General features: G+C 47.3%; 1 protein-coding gene and 1 long non-coding RNA gene across 4 annotated transcripts in view; both read left to right on the top strand.

Moving 5' to 3' along the window:
- LOC105470645 (O-6-methylguanine-DNA methyltransferase) overlaps window positions 1-16,056 on the top strand; it is a 291,365-nt gene that overhangs the window by 96,662 nt on the left and 178,647 nt on the right. The gene's annotated exons all lie outside the window — the stretch shown is intronic.
- LOC105470637 (uncharacterized) overlaps window positions 2,949-16,056 on the top strand; it is a 57,985-nt gene continuing 44,877 nt past the window's right edge. The window contains exon 1 of the long non-coding RNA XR_980649.2: window positions 2,949-16,056. This exon is cut by the window's right edge and continues 18,937 nt beyond it. This is a non-coding gene — a long non-coding RNA (uncharacterized lncRNA).

Here is a 16,056-nt window from a genome sequence, read left to right as displayed (position 1 = left end):
AATCCTTCAAAACGCTCCGTCACCATTCCCCTCTGAACCCTATAGCTTAAGTTCTAAGCATCTTGTGAGTCTCTTGATGGAGCGTTGAAAACTCCACGCGATGGTCTTTGGGACGCCGTTCGAGCCTGGCCTGCCCCTTGCTGGCACCTCGTTCGTCTTTGGCTCCATCCGGGGATTTGATTGTCAGTGACCCACCTGATTACAGTGGGCTGCCACGGCCCTGGCCTCGTGGTACAATAGCATGGGCAATTATGTGATTTATTATCGGAGGACAGCTAGCAAAGAGAACTTCCTGGAATAACAGCATTAAATGTGATGGGCATTTTTGTGACAGATGTAAAATTCTTAATCTTGAAAGCGGTTGCATGTGTCAGGCAGACTGGGTGTTAATTTTCTGACAGCAGTAGTAGGAGCTTTTTTTCCCCCATTACAGATGGAATTAGGTCTACTTTGTACACAGTACTTCGTGAAGTGACTCTGGCCAGGGGAGGGAATATGCTCGTTCTGGAGTCTGAGAAGACGGGGCTGAGCCAACTGTGACTCGGCCACACATGGCTGTGGGACCTTGCGCTGACTACGCAGCCGCTGCCAGGTTTGTTTGTAAAAGTGAAGTTAACACCGATCTCACAATATCTGGGGAGGAAGAAATAAGAACACACATGCTGAGTTAGTCCTCAGTTATTTCGTCTTCAGCGACAGATGATCCCCTACTTACCATGGTTCAGCGTTTGAGTTTTCGAGCTTTATGATGGTGCGAGAGCAGCCTAGTGTGATGGAAACCATGCTACAAGTACCCGTGCCACCGTTCTGCGTCTCAGTGCAGTATCGAATAAAGGACATGACAGTCACCACTTTATTATAAAACAGGCTTGTGGTTGCTGATGCTGCTCGGCTGTAGCTAATTCTCGTTGGCGTCCTGAGGCTGAGTCTTCTGTGGTTTCTCTGGAGGGTGTGTCTCTCCCTGGTCAGTATTGTGACCTCAGTTACCACTTTCTGTCCCCTGCATTCATGTCCTCCCATTCATGTATTGAACAGTTCTTTACTACTGTAAGATAAATAGTTTTCAATTATGAGTTTGGTCATGAAAATTTAATTTAAAAAAAATTTCAAAAGACCTGGATGTGGTGTGAGCACATGGAGCTCCCCTTTTTGCCCAGGCCTTTACCTTCCTGCTCAGAGGCAAGGTCAGACCAGGGATGGTGCTGGGAGAGAGCAGAGTTCTGTCATTCATGGGTTGCTAATTTTTGGAGTACTGCAATACAATTAAATATACTTAACCTTAAAATTACCCAGAATGTGATTGAATCTGTGATTCACAGTCCCCTTCTGGTTCTTCCGCACCTCGGTGTGATCGTTAGGAGGATGGATCATCCCGGTGCTATTGGGAACACACTGCGTTGATGGCCTCAGTGCCCAGCAGTGGAGGACTTTCCGCTGAGTGTCTGCATGCAGCGTGCCCGGCAGAAGGTGAAAGCTTCACCCTTTGTCTCCCTTGCCATCCTTTGGCCTTGGGTGTTTGGAAGCAGCCAGAGGTGGGGGAACAGTGGTGGGCTGGTTTGGGTCTCGCTGGCAGTACCAAAGGGACAGAGGCTGGATGTGGGCGCGACCTCAGCCTCGCGGTGGGCAGGACGGGTGGGGGTGACTTTCTGTTCTGAAAATGACCTCCTCCGCTTCTTTCTCCTCTCCATCTTCCTCCTTTCCTTCCCCTCCCCTTCCTCCACCTCCCTTCCTCTTCCTTCTCCTCCTCCTTGTCGTCTTCCTCCTCTCCTCCTCCTTGTCGTCTTCCTCCTCTCCTCCTCCCCTTCCTCCTCTCCTCCCCTCCTTCTTCTCCTCTCCTTCCTCTTCTCCCCTTCCTCCTCTCTTCCCCTTCCTCCTCTCTTCCCCTTCTTCCTCTTCCTCTTCTTCCTCTTCCTCCCCTTCCTCCTCTCCTCCCCCCTCTCCTCCCCTCCTTCTCCTCCCCTTCCTCTTCTCCCCTTCCTCCTCTCTTCCCCTTCTTCCTCTTCCTCCCCTTCCTCCTCTTCCTCCCCTTCCTCCTCTTCCTCCCCTTCCTCCTCCCCCTCCCCTTCCTCATCCTCTTCCTCCCCCTCCCTCATCCTCTTCCTCCCCCTCCCCTTCCTCCTCTCCTTCCCTTCCTCCTCTCCTTCCCTTCCTCCTCTCCTTCCCTTCCTCCTCTTCCCCTTTCTCCTCATCCTATTCCTCTCCCTCCCCTTCCTCCTCCTCTTCCTCCCCCTCGTCTCCCTCCTCCCCTTCCTCCTCCTCTTTCCCCTCCCCTTCCTCATCCTCCCCCTCCCCTACCTCCTCCTCCTCCTTCCCCCTCCTCCTCCACTTCCTCGTCATCTTCTTCCTCCTCCCCATTATTTTCCTCCTTCTCCCCCCTACTCCTTCTCCTTCTCCTCCCCTTCCTCCCTCTTCCTTCTCCTCCCCTTCCTCCCCTTCCTCCCCCTCCTCTGCTTACTCCCCCTCTACTCCTTCCTCCCCTTCCTCTCCTTCTTCCCCTTCCTCCTCCTCCTGCCCTTCTTTTCTTCTCTCTTCGTGCTGTGTCTGTTTTCCTTCTCCCTCCTCTGCTGTATTCCTTCCTCACATGCCCCCCTCAGCCTCTTTTCTGGGGTCTGACTCTCGGAGGCCTGCCTCAAGGCCCTCAGGCCTGTTCCTGGGGCAGCCCCTGAGCAGAACTGCCCCTCCCAGTGCCCACCTATGGCCACTGCCCTCGGGGTCCCTTCCTCCAGCACGGTGCTGGCGGATGGTGCCATAAACAGGCTGTCACTCATCTGCAGGCTGCCTTGTCTTCCCCCAGCAGATTAAAGCCTTCATAAAAAAAGATGGAGGGCCCTTGACTCTGCGACATGCACATTCTGCCGTCTCGGGAAGGGGGAAAGGGGGAAAGGGGGCATCTAGCTGGGCTCTGCGTGTAGCCTGCGCAGCGGGGCCAGGGTGCGGTGGGACCGAGGCCTGCTCCTCGTGTGGGGCCAGGTGTGAGAACAGCTTGTGCAGCCGCCGAGTGACTGAGGACCGTGTCCCAGTGTGGTGTCATTTCCTCGTACATGTGGAATTTAAAGAATTATAGGTACCTTGAGCTACTGGCAGGTAAAAGACAGTTAAAAAAAAATAGCGAAAGACACAATCTACCCTCTGAACTGATCTACAAGGCTATGAAAGCATCACTTTGAATAATATGCAGTAGATACGTTAGAAAAATGTAATACTGGTGCGTGGACCCCTCAGCCTCTTTGACGAGTGTTATAATATATCTTGTTGAATGATGAATATGCTACCGTATGTTTCAACTGTTCCTGTCTTGTGGCTGAAAGAAAAATATATTGAAAATGAATGTAAAATATTGAAATTTAGTAGTCATTATGCTCCACTATAATTTCTTCTTGCTTTGGATGTGGTAGACACCTCACTAATTACACAGCGTGTACACGCGCTCCTGTAACAGGAGCCACATGAAAGTCTGATCGGAACTCTGACTTGATCAGCCCATGTTCTTCTGCCACAGCCACGGGAGCATCTGAACGTGGCGATGAAAGAGGATCCCGGTGGCCCGTCTCCCGGTAGATCAGCGGCCCTGCTGTGAGATCCTGGCGATGTTGATGATCGAGGGTTATTTGCAGCAGTTCATTCTGTGCTGCAGATCATTGAAATGCCACCACCCAGAAGACCCCTGAGTCTCCGGAGAGCCTGGTCCTTTTTTGCTGGGGCTTGGACCCGAGCGTCTTTAGAGTGACCACTGCTGGGGGAGACACAGTGGTCGGGGGAGACACAGTGATCCCTGCCGGGGCCCCAGGCAGGCTGGAGCCACAGGTCTGAGTTCTGTCCCAGTTCAGGTTCGTAGGCCACTCTGCAACTCTGTTCCTTCCTCAGCTCCTCTGGTCATTCACACGTGGCCTGGCCGCTTGCCTGTTGGACCAGCTCTGCAGGCCTGGGGGATTGCTAGAGCAGGGTTCCCAGATCCCTCAGGCTCCACTTTGTTCTGCCTGGTCTCAGGGTGTGGGGGATGGAGAGCTGGGCACCCAGCCTGCTTCTAGGCTGTCTGGGTGCCAGGGACTTGGGACACAGAACTCCTGGTGGCTGAGTACAAGCCTCGGGCAGAGGCGAGGCAGAGCTCTGACTGTTTCATTCGACCACATTGCCGAGGAGATGCTCGCTCGCAGCGGTTGCTCTGGCTCTGGGATTCCAGACCAAGCTGCCTTCTCTGATGTGGCCTTAGTGGTCTGGGCGGATGTACCTTGGCTCTGCCTGGACCCTCTCTCCCTTCCAGGCCTCGGTGTCCCACAAGGGTGATGCCTACCCAGAGCTCATTATTCTCTCCCACTTCCTCCCCCAACTTCCCCTTCTCTGTCTCTCTGGAGGGCCCATCGTCATCCTGGTGGAGGTGTTGCACTGAGGACCGCAGCAGCCCTCCCATTCCTGCACGTACCCCTTTGCCTATGGGATTTTTGCTGTTTCCCTTGTCCCACTGTTGGTCGTTGGCTGGATCTTGGTGAAGGCCTGCGGAGATCAGGTGCTGTAGGGAGGCTCTGGGAGTTTTCTCTCAGAGGCCCCATGAAGTTGGTGTTCCTCAGCTCGGCCCAGGGTCCCTCTGATTGTGCAGAGGAGCTGCGGAAAGTCCACGTTTGTGCAGAGCTGCAGGCTGGGGAGCTCTCGTGGCGAACAGAGGCCCTAAGAGGGGACTTGGTTTTGGGGCGGTGAGACTGAGTGGCCAGCGAGCAATCCGTCATCAGTGGAGATCAATACCCCGGAAGTGCCATCTCTCTGCTTGGCAGGTGACATGTAATGGTTACAAATGGCGCCTGTCCCTGTCACGTCACCGGAGTGTGCGCCTTGATGCCCTGGCTCTGTGAGGCAGCACGTGTTTTTGAATGCTTCCGTTTTAGAAAGTCGGAAAAGGGATCCTTAGAGCTGCTTGTTTTCCTTTTTTACCGGAAACAAATGCCTTTGTGCTTCTGCCGCCTGCAGGCCCCCGCTGCATTCAGCCCGTGCGGGTGGCCATCCGCCAGACCCATCCAGCCTGTGGCCCGCCCCCTCCACCTCTCACAGCCACCTAGGGAAGTAGTTCTTAGCTCTAAGGGGCGTTGTCTGTCCCCAGAAGAATGACTGCTCCCTGGCACCTCCCACCCCCATCCCGTGTCCCCATCGCAGACCCAGCGGGACAGACCCCGCAGAGAGCCAGTGGCCTTCTTGGCCACAACTGGTGGTGCTGGAGAGCTGTGGGTAGCATGGCAAGTGCCACTGAGCATCCTGGAAACCCTGGGAGGTGTCCTGGCAAGAAAGAGCCATCACCCTAAGAAGATTCAGAAACGGGATGATCCTGGGGTTCAGGCTGCCCCAACAGTGGGTTGAAAATCCTGTCTCTGGCCAGGAGGCAGGGAAGTAGCAACCTTATTCAAGGGGGAAAAAAACCTCCTGGAGTCTAGATACAGTATCTTAGTAGTAATAAAAGCACTGGTACAGATTTACTGGTGTCGGAGTTTTAACTGTAATACTGTGGAATGGTAGGTTATTTTGTGTTCAAGAGCTACATTTATCACAAAAATGATGATATACAAATCACTTCCATATCACAAAATGTTCTTGGTCAAAATTGGCTTGAGGCAAGTGATATCTTCGAGTAAACAGTATATGAAGACCATATCTTAAAATGATAGATCACCTAATTTTGTTCTGACAGAGGTTTTTGCCGCAACAAACATCTGTCATTGAAATACCAATTCAGAGATATGGAAGCCAAATTGTAGAGGTTTTCCTGGATTTGTCACTCCTAACTTAAGAATGCTACTGTTCCCATCGTAGCTTTTATAAGATATTAGGCAGTGTTGCACTTTAAGGGACATTAAAACAAAATAAACAATTCAGAGTAATAGGTTTTAAATGCAAACCAACCATTACAAAGTGTAGAAGTCGGGAATGGGCCGAGACGGCCTGGCTGTTGTTATGTGTCGACATCACATTAAGCTGGCTTTAATTGGAGATTTTGAGCCTTAGAGTCCTCCGGGCCTCCCGCCTTTACTCGAGGTTTTCGCGGCTTCTTCGAGGACTGTGGTTATGATGTTATTCCCAAGATGCGAAGGAGCGTTCTGGTGCTATCCTGACAGGGGAGCAGGTGTACAGCTCAGGACAATGATGGTGCCACGGGCCTGGGAGTCTCCTTGTGCCTGGGACGACTCCTTGTCAGGAGCCCTCACTCAGGAAGCCCTGCACGGGGACAGATGTCCTGGTATTTGAGAGGCAAGGACGAATCAGACATTTCCCAAGAGGACACTAAAGAACTTCTGCCATACTCCACGTTAAAAACAATGGATCTTGGTCCAAAACTTAATCATATGATAGTTAAAAAAACAAAACAAAACAAAACACAATAGAATTTCTGAGGTGCTTGGGAGACATTTTAGAAATATGTCATTGGTGACCACTTTTTATAGGGTGAATTAAGACAAAGTAAAATATCTTTAAAAGTCTCCAGTTTCTGAGACCCCTCTGGGAGATGATTTCATTGAGTTGCTCCCTTTGACAGCTCCTGTGGGCCTGGAGGACTCGGGTTTCTGGAGTAGGATGGTAGAGCTGGCCCTGATCCTGGCTCTCCTGCCCACCTCTGCCCCCTTTTCCCTGCCCCCTCCTGACTGCAGCCACCAGTGCCCGCCATTTCTTCCGGAGCTGCCGCAGCTCTGGCCAGTCCCCTCCTTATTCTGTAGGTTGAAGTACATTCCTGGAATCCAGGTTTTCCAAACATTCTATGCCGTTTCTGGTGTGAAAATACAGGAGCAGCCTTTCCTGGGCCGCCTTGCACGTCGGGCTTTTGTATTCCTTTATGACAGTGTGAGGCAAGCCTGGCTGATGTCCTCCAGCCCAGTCATCTCCCCACAGGGTATGAGATGATGGGCTTCAGCGTCAGGCCGCCGGGCCCACACTCCGGCTCGGCCACTTGTGGGCTCTGGCAGGTTACCTCAGCTGTGGAACTCGTGAGCTGTGACTTCCTCCTCTGCTGACGCGGCACTCTCATGCCTGCCTCGCAGGTTCAGATGTGACGAAAGACATGAAACACCTGGCCCGGCTCCGGCCCACAGATGCTGAAGTCAGTTTTCGGAGGTTGTGGTGGGGGCGGGGCGAGGGTGGCAACGGAAATCGTGATAATGGTAGTTGGCGTCGTCATCCTGTTCACTGCTAGCCTGCGAGTGGCTCAGGCGAACCCAGCACAGCCTGGTCCTCGGGTTAGCTGCCCTCACAAAGCTTCACATCATAACTAGTTCATTTGTCCTCCACGCTAAAGAACGGTCTTCCAGATGATGTTCCTACATCAGAGCCCCTTCCTCCCGACGTGCTGGGACGGCCCCTGCTGTTGCCTGACTTTGCCTGATGTTACAAGGGGCCTCAGCCTCCTGTGCTCTTACCCGGGCCTGACTTGGGTGATGCCCAGACTCCCAGTCATGAGGGGACCAGACTGTGGGCCAGTTGCTGACAGCCTTGGGGGTTGTAGACTCATTAAGGAAAAACTCCTTTGCCTCCTGCCCTTGTGCCCCCTACGTCAGGGAGGACGCAGGAGGAACCGAAGATTGAGCCCGGGGAGTGCTGTCTCGGCGGTGCGGCTTCAGACGTGTGAGTGTCCCTTTGTGGGATGTGTTCTCAACAGGCACACGTGACCTTCTAGGTATTGGGATGGTGGGGGTGTGCCTGCAGGTAATAAATTACTTTTTGCCTTCAGAGCCACCAACACATTCACACAAACATTTGTTTTCCTTTTGATTTTATCAGGAGAATTTTGTTTCTTGGCCTGCCTAAACATTGCTTGCCCTCCATAACTGAGTGTAGACTAACTCTGCAGCCTAAGCTAAAATACATCTTTTGTCTGTGCAAAGAGACAGTTCCATTTCCCTTTACCAAGTTATCTCCGTGGCCCGTGGCCACACCACCCTCCGCAGACCCTCATGTGCATGGCGGCAGCAGGCTGCCCACACATTTGAACACTGGCATTGGTCTTATTCTCATCAACTAACAAACCAGAATCCAAGTAAGTTGCAAGAATCAAAGGCTTTGAGTAGGAACAAAAGGCTACGTTACTTTGTATCCTTAACTAAGAATTTTATTGTTGGAGAACTCCAGGGCTTTTGTTGGTGTAGCTCTGCAAGTCAGCAGCACCCCGGTTCGGCCCAGTGCTTACAGGTCATGAGTCCAGTGACGCTGACTGAGGTGCGTCACCAAATACACTGCAGATCCAGGGCCAACCCACCTGGGTCTCATGCCACGGTCCGTGTCCACGTGTCACGAGGCACATCCCAGGTCATCAGGACAGGGACCTACAAAGTCTGTATTCAAACCAAGTTATTTTGTGAAATATTGTAGTGAACTTATCAAAAATTGGTGAAGCTGATGAAGTGAAATAAAAATACTGCCGTAAAAATTATTTTACTGCAACATAATGAGTTCTGTTTTTCATAGCTGGCAGATATTACCTACTAAATCTAATCTGCAATGCTGAGAATTATGCCATTTTTTATGATTTGTTTAATTTTGACTGAAAAAAATTGACTATTCATCGATTCTTGACCTGCGAGTATTGAGGGAAAAATTTAGTTAATAAGAATTTTCATGAGGTGTAAATTTAAATGTATGAGGATTCTGCCTATCCTTTAATAGTATAGACATTAATTTAAAAATTCTATAAGGGCCTGAGGGCCTGGGGTGTCTGAAGAACAGGAAGTGGAGGCAGTTATGGTTGTTAACTGGTAGACAAGGTCTGTTGAGATAATATAGGAATATTTGGGTGTTTTCCCTGCATCCTTGGTTAGATGTGGCTGCGCATAATTAGAAGTTAAATTTGTTTTAGATAATCTCTTTGGCTGTGAAATGGCATCAGTACACTTAAGAGTAACAAGTCGAATAGAACTCAGGGCCTGCCGTTAGTGTATGAGCACGCATCACAGGAAGTTTCCTCTTGGTTCCCTGTTCCTGCAGTTCAAAGGGGGTTTTAAAGAAGTCATAAAAAATGAAGGATCCTAATATTGCAGTTGGAGACTGTGAGTGAATGACATATTCTTTACACACCTCAACTGTCACCATTTCTAATCAAATCACCCAGCCTTCTTACTTCTTAAATGATACAGGCAATATTTCCTGTAATAAACACCCCTAAGTCTAATGAGAGGCCCTGAGGCAACTTGAAATATATGAATTCATTATAATTGAACAACATAATCTGCAGGGCAAAGATGCCTGCTACCCAGTCTCTCAACTTCACAGAGCTTGGGTGTTTTATGAAAAATGTTATACATTTTGTTTACAACGTATGGCTGCTGTTTGAAGTATTGTATGTTCCTGTAGTACATAAGATGGGGCCGCATAATGGAGGAAAAACCAAGGAGGCAATCTTTCATTTTGTTCTGGTATGAAAAATTCAAAAGACTGAAAACTCACCCAGAGAAATTTTGCAAGCATATTATTTTCCAATGTTTCGATCAATTTGTCTGTCAACCATGCTGAGAGGTGGAAGGGGCCAGCAAAAGCAATTTAGCTTGTGAGGTCCAAAATAGAAATGTTTTAGGGAACCTTGTCACATGTTATTTCTTTATATTAGAACCGCCGTGTGTTTTTTTTGCTGGTCATATTATGAAGAAAAATTGATATCAGTCATCTAAGTAAGCTATGAATATCTGATATAAATATGACTTTTATATGCATGCATCAGAATAAAATATAAATTAACCTCTTAATGCATGCAAGCATCTTTAGTGCGACAGCGGGCTCCCTGTTTTGGATTTTTCCATTTAACAATTCACGGTGCATTTTAATTGATTGTACCCAAGTGACACTCCGTGGCAGCATCTTGCCTGTGAATGAACTGACCCTGCCAGGGCTTTAATTAAGCTATAATCTTCCTTCCGTCGGTGCATCTGGGATTGATAAACATATGTAAACTATGCTGACCATCTAAGTGTGGCTTTAAAGAAAAAAATGGTGCAGATATGGGAATTTTAAATAAAGGGCTTTGATGTTGCCTCCAGTTGAATTTTTATTTTTTTTTTATTTTTATTTTTTTTTTGAGACAGAGTCTCGCTCTGTCGCCCAAGCTGGAGTGCAGTGGCCAGATCTCAGCTCACTGCAAGCTCCGCCTCCCGGGTTTACGCCATTCTCCTGCCTCAGCCTCCCGAGTAGCTGGGACTACAGGCGCCCGCCACCTCGCCCGGCTAGTTTTTTGTATTTTTAGTAGAGACGGGGTTTCACCATGTTAGCCAGGATGGTCTCGATCTCCTGACCTCGTGATCCGCCCATCTCGGCCTCCCAAAGTGCTGGGATTACAGGCTTGAGCCACCGCGCCCGGCCCAGTTGAATTTTTAGTTGGGATTTGTTAAGATCAGGTTATCTTAGGAGTAGTTAATTCTAAGGTGAGTATACAATTTCGGTGAAACTGCTTCTGGAAAACCTGTAATTCTGTGATTAGTCTGTGTGTACCCCAACACTTTTTCTTCACATCTTAGATTAACACCACATTAAGGTTATTTTTCAGACAGGGTATATTTCAGAGAAATTAATTTAAATCAGTTGGCTTACAGAAGACCCAGTTTAGTTTTAATTTGCCTTAACAGCCAGGATCTTCCTGCTCTACTTACTTAGACGTCCTCAGAGTGTCTTCTGAGTAGTTGGCTACCATTTGCGTGGCATGATTCTGCTCTCGGAGCTTGGTATCTTTCCAGATTCCCAGAATTTAGAATTAAGTATGTAAGTCCAGCACACTGAAAATTTATTATACTGTGGATGCTGATAAATAGAAATAAATTGTGACAAATTAATTCAGAAATCTTTCCACTCAGTGTAGATATTATGTTGTGTTCATATGGAAAAAGTCTTGAAACACAATTTATAGTAAATTATAATTTTGGATAGAGACTGTGCCATTAAGAGTTGTTAAACAGCATGATTCGGATAGCTCTGTTTTTTCCAGTGACTGCCTATTACTTTATTGTATATATGTACCCAAGTGATGCTCTCACATTTATCTTAAGTCGCTATTCTTACTATACATTTAAAGTCTCTCTCGGTTTTGTTTGGTTTGGTTTGGTCCTTTTTTGGAGTGATTGGAAGCAAAGTTAATTGTGGAACCTATATATAGACATCTTTGTATACTTGTGCAAGTCTGTGTACAATAAATTCTGAGAAGTAGAACTTAAAATTCAGTGCTTTGAAAATTGTCCTGATTTTAAATTTTTGAATTTTAATTGGGTGAGGTTGAACATTTTTCCTTATGTTTCATTGATCATTTGGGGTTCCTTGGCAAAATGCTTGCTTTTGTTTCCTGTTGGGTTATTTTGTCTTTTTCTTATTGATATGTGAGAACTTTTTGCCTATTAAAGACCATCATTTCTATTTTGATTTTGCCCATGGAGTTTTTTTTCAGAATAAGAAATTCTGCTAGATTTTATAAAAACTTTTAATTGTGCAATCATTTCAGATTTACAGAAAAGTCCCAAAGATTGTACAGATCCTTCACCCAGAATCTCCCAGTGTTAACAGCTTACATAACCATAGTACACAGTTTGTCAAAACTAGGAGGTTAACATTGGTACCATTGTAGTCAGATTTTTAAGTCCCTTCCTGTGGCCTCTCAATACCATGAGGTGCTTACACAAAGACCTTTTTAACCTTAAGCTTTTTGTTTGTTTGTTTGGTTTTTTAATCATATATGTTTATTTCTTTCCACTTTTTAAATGTTGGTTTTCATATTTTCATCTTTATGTATTTATTTGAAATGTGTTTTCATTTAAAGAGTCTTGGTTGGAACCTGTCTTTATTTTCATCTAAATGCTAACCAGGTTTTTCAGTGTCTTTTGAATTACTCGACTTTGTGTTTACACACATTTTACAAGGACAAAAAGAAGTGCCTGCTGATTGACTTTGTAGGCAATCATAACCCTTGACCATATCTTTTTTCGGTGATACTTCATATATGAAAGAGTGTAAAATCTAGGTTATTTAATGTTTGTTATAAAAATTATTCTAAGATCACTGGATGGAGAATAGTTTACTTAGATTCTAAATAAATGGCTTTGTAAGAATTGGATTTTTATATCATTAACCAATTCTAAGACATTTTAAAGAAGGCAAAAAAATCTAACCCAATACTACATATACTTAGTTTTACAGTGGAATCCCAAGGGCAAAATGTCCCCTGACCTTACGACTAAATAACATATTCCTATGAAGTTTAGGGATTGATGGAGCTTGTAATTGTTAATTTGTCACAGATGATACTATTATTTATGTGCAGTTACTATCTCCCTTTAGAGAGTTTCATGGGCTAAATTTTCAGTAAATAGTTTGAGCCTCACCTACAGCTTCTTGACCTTTTGGGGAAAAAATATCACTTTAAAAGACCTTTTACGAGTGAGCAAATATATGCTTTTCTATTTTCACAGTAACTTTCAGAGAAACCCACTGGTCTCGGCGTGGCCTGTGCCCTGGCAGCCTCTCCACCCTTAGCAGGTTGTTCTTTACCTTTCATTTTTAAGGTGGTTTCCAGTTCGTACCAAGTTCTCATACTGTGGTGAACAGTTTTCTGAGAAACTTTAGAAACTTTTGCTAAGACATTAATGAATAATTTAGTATATTGATGCATAATATGACTAAGGATCACATTTCAGTAACGTTTTTACTATCTTTAAATATAGGTACATAAATCCTAGTTTGGGGTAAAAGGTATTAACATTTTCTCAGTAATAGTTCTTTGTAGACAGACCCGGGTTCAATCTTAGCTCTGCCTCCCCTCGGGCTGTGTCCCTGGAAGCAGGTTATCCTGTACGTCTAACTTCAGTTTGTCTATTAAAGGGGATCGCACCACTGACAGCTTGATCAGGGTTAAATACTCCAGCGTTCCTTGGAAAACACACTTCGGCGAGCGTTGTCACAGACTTCTAGGATGCAGCAACGATTTTCCCTAAGTTTCCCACTTTAGAAATTGTTAAAAATATTGCTGCCTTCATAGCTTTTTCAAAGCCAGGTTTTCTCTTATTTCTCTCAGATCTCTTACATCTGAGATTCTCATTCCCAGCAGATAATTAATCTATTAAGAGGCAGGCTGTGGGCCCCTTTGATACCTGGGAAAGTGAAAGGTACCAGGGTAAGAGTTCTGATTCTGGCGACCGCCTGGCCGCTGTGTGATCTCTGCACAACATCAAACCTTGCAGAGTTCTAACAGAAGTGAATAGAAGATGAGCTTGTGGACTGCCTTTCACATCCCGGGAGCTTACAGAAAGGTAGCTAGGATTATTAAGCAACTAAAACGTTTTCCTTCATTTTCCTTCCTTACCACTACCTCTCCGAAGCTGTAATGATTTAATAGTTACAACTATTAGTACAAATAGTTTTAAAAGTCTCTGTGAGTTGCCATCCTGGAGTGTGTACCTCCTAATGGGATAATACTTAAGGCATTTGATAAACCTTAAAGTGCTGTGGGCATCAGTCATTTGTGCATTTGTGAGCACTGCCTCATTTAAGCGTGCTATCACCTTAATGTACTGTGTACTTTAGATACCACTTCAGTTCTCTTATCCCAGGAAGGCTGAAACTTAACTGGGATTTCTGTTATATTGACCTAACAGATTAGGATGATTTTAAAATTTTACTCATTTTCTATATTGAATTAAAACAAGAGATTAGCTGAGCATTTTCCAAGATGGAAGGAGAAATGGCTGTTGTTTTGATTGCTAGTTATATAACCCATTCCAAAAATTCAAACGTGAGATTACATGGAGTGCTATATTAAACAGTTGAGTGCCTCCTCACTGGCTGCTTCCTTTCACACAGTCGCCTGGCACTGCAGCCACACCTGTGCTCACCTGTGCCTGCCCACCTGTGCCTGGGCCAGGCCCCAGGAGTCCTCCAGGTCGGGAGCACGGCATCGGGGGTGGCCCAAGCTGCCGCGCTTTCTGCTCATCCCCGGATCATGGAAGCGTCAGATGGAACTCGGCCTGCCCTATTTCTGTGTAGGTCTCAGGATGTGTGGGGTTTCCCATGCTCCATGCCTCCTTGCCTCCGGCACTTTGGAAGGGCGTTGAGGCAGGACATCTTTAGGAGAATGTCTTTATTGACTTTGTCTTTATTTACCTTGGGCCTGGCACTGTTATCTCAGTTGAGTGTTCGTGTTTAAAGGCGACACATAGAACGAGCATGGCTCGTAATTTTGAGTTTCCTCTTCCAGAGCCTGACTATCATATGCTCGGAAACCATCTCGTCTGGGTGGTGTCTCCCCTCTGGCAGTGCAGTAGGTCGCACATCATCGAGGTTATCAGCTTTGGAGACTCTTAGACATCAGCTCGCATGTTAACTCTGATTTTGGGAAAGTTGACCTATATGTTTTGTTTTCTTTAGTGTGAAACAGGAATACCTTCTGCATAGTGAGCCTGTCAGAAGTAAATACAGGGCAGGTGAAAAGCCCTTGACACTGTTTCTGGTCCCGGAGAGGGCACCGCAGCCACCCAGACCTGCCCGTGAGAGGTGGCAGTTCTGGGAGGAACACTCCTTAGGCCGGCGTGTGGTATTGTCAGGTGCTTATTTTCGTTTCACAAACTTGGTATTTATTAGGTGTTCCAGGCTTTGTTCGACCCGGGTGGGAGGGAGGATTGTTGTTGGAGGACTCTCACTTTCTAATCGTGGGTTTTTGTTCTGAAGCCATGGGATGTGTTGCTGTCTCAGCAGGGAGGAGTCCTCCCCATTAACAGGCAGGTGGCATCATGGGTGAAGCACCTGCTGTGCCCAGGGCGGGGCTGCACAGGACTGGGGGACACGCGGGAGCCAGCGGTGCTGACACTGCTTACCTTGTGTCAGGAGCCTTGGAAGTCGGCTTAAATGGCTTAATCTGATTTAATCTTCACAAAAACCTTGCGGGGTAGGCATTATGATTAGGCACCACAGGGGAAACTGAGGCATGGAGAGGTACAACAGTTTGCCCAAGGTCACACAGCTCTTCCGAGGGGGAGACAGGAAGGACTTAAATGAGAGGAGGCTGGCTCCAGGGCCCATGGGCTTTGAGCGAGGAAGGCCTTCTAGGTCCTCTAGGCCTTCTAGGTCTGGACGTTCCTAGGCTGGGGCTCGGTGTGGGCCGGGTGGCCTATACACTTTAGCGTTCGATACCCTGAAGTCACGCACACCTCCCCAGACCTGGCTCCCGAGAGGCATGTCCTCCAGAGTGGCCTCTTTGTTGAGACTGTGAGCCTGGGCTTCTGTCTACCCGCTAGCTGCACGAGGATGCTGGACAGACATCCTGTACCTAGGAACACCCCATAATGGCTTGTCCTCTGACCACGGACACCCCATAACTGGGGACACCCTCGACCATGGATGCCCCATAACCACAGACACCCCACAACTGGGCAACTCAAGGCAGCGAGTGCCTTCCTTGGCGTGCTTCCGTTTTATTGAGATCTTTGTTGAAACCTCGTTTGTTGAGGGCTGCTTTACCCTTGGAAGACACAGTACCATATCTGGGAACTGTGGTTGCTGTTGAGAAATGCCTCCTTACATGCACAGATGCAGCCGCTGTCTGGTCCCACTGACATGGCACAGGAATCAAAGCAGATTCTTGAGGAATGTCAACAGTTGAACTTGAATCCCTCATAAAGCAATGTTAGCACGTTGACACTCGGTGAGGAAATAATGATGCTACTTTGTAAGGTAAGAAAGGGGAAACAGCTGTGTTGGTGGATAATTTTTAACAGTGCAGCTGCAGTGTGGGTTTCACCCTGGATGGTATTTGATGTGACCTGTCACAGGGTGAGCTTTTCAGTAGCATGGCACCGTGGTGGATGCTTTTCATTCCATCCATTGTGGCCTGAGTTCTGCTTTCCTGCCCTTGGTGCTGCAGCGGTGTGACCGGGCTGCTCACAGGCCCTGTCTTTCCAAGTCACCATTTAACTGGGGAGGGCTACTGACATGGCACCATTGAGTTTGAGACCTGTCATTCCTCTGGGTGGCAGTCCTTGGAGAACAGGGCCCCAGGTCTTTATGACCTCACATTATTGGCATAGTCTCGCAGCCGAGTAGGTTGTGTTTTCTAAGGAAATCATCATGTCA

Source organism: Macaca nemestrina, chromosome 9 (assembly GCF_043159975.1).
Source record: "Macaca nemestrina isolate mMacNem1 chromosome 9, mMacNem.hap1, whole genome shotgun sequence".
NCBI lineage: Eukaryota > Metazoa > Chordata > Mammalia > Primates > Cercopithecidae > Macaca > Macaca nemestrina.
This window is presented reverse-complemented; position numbering and strand designations above follow the sequence as displayed.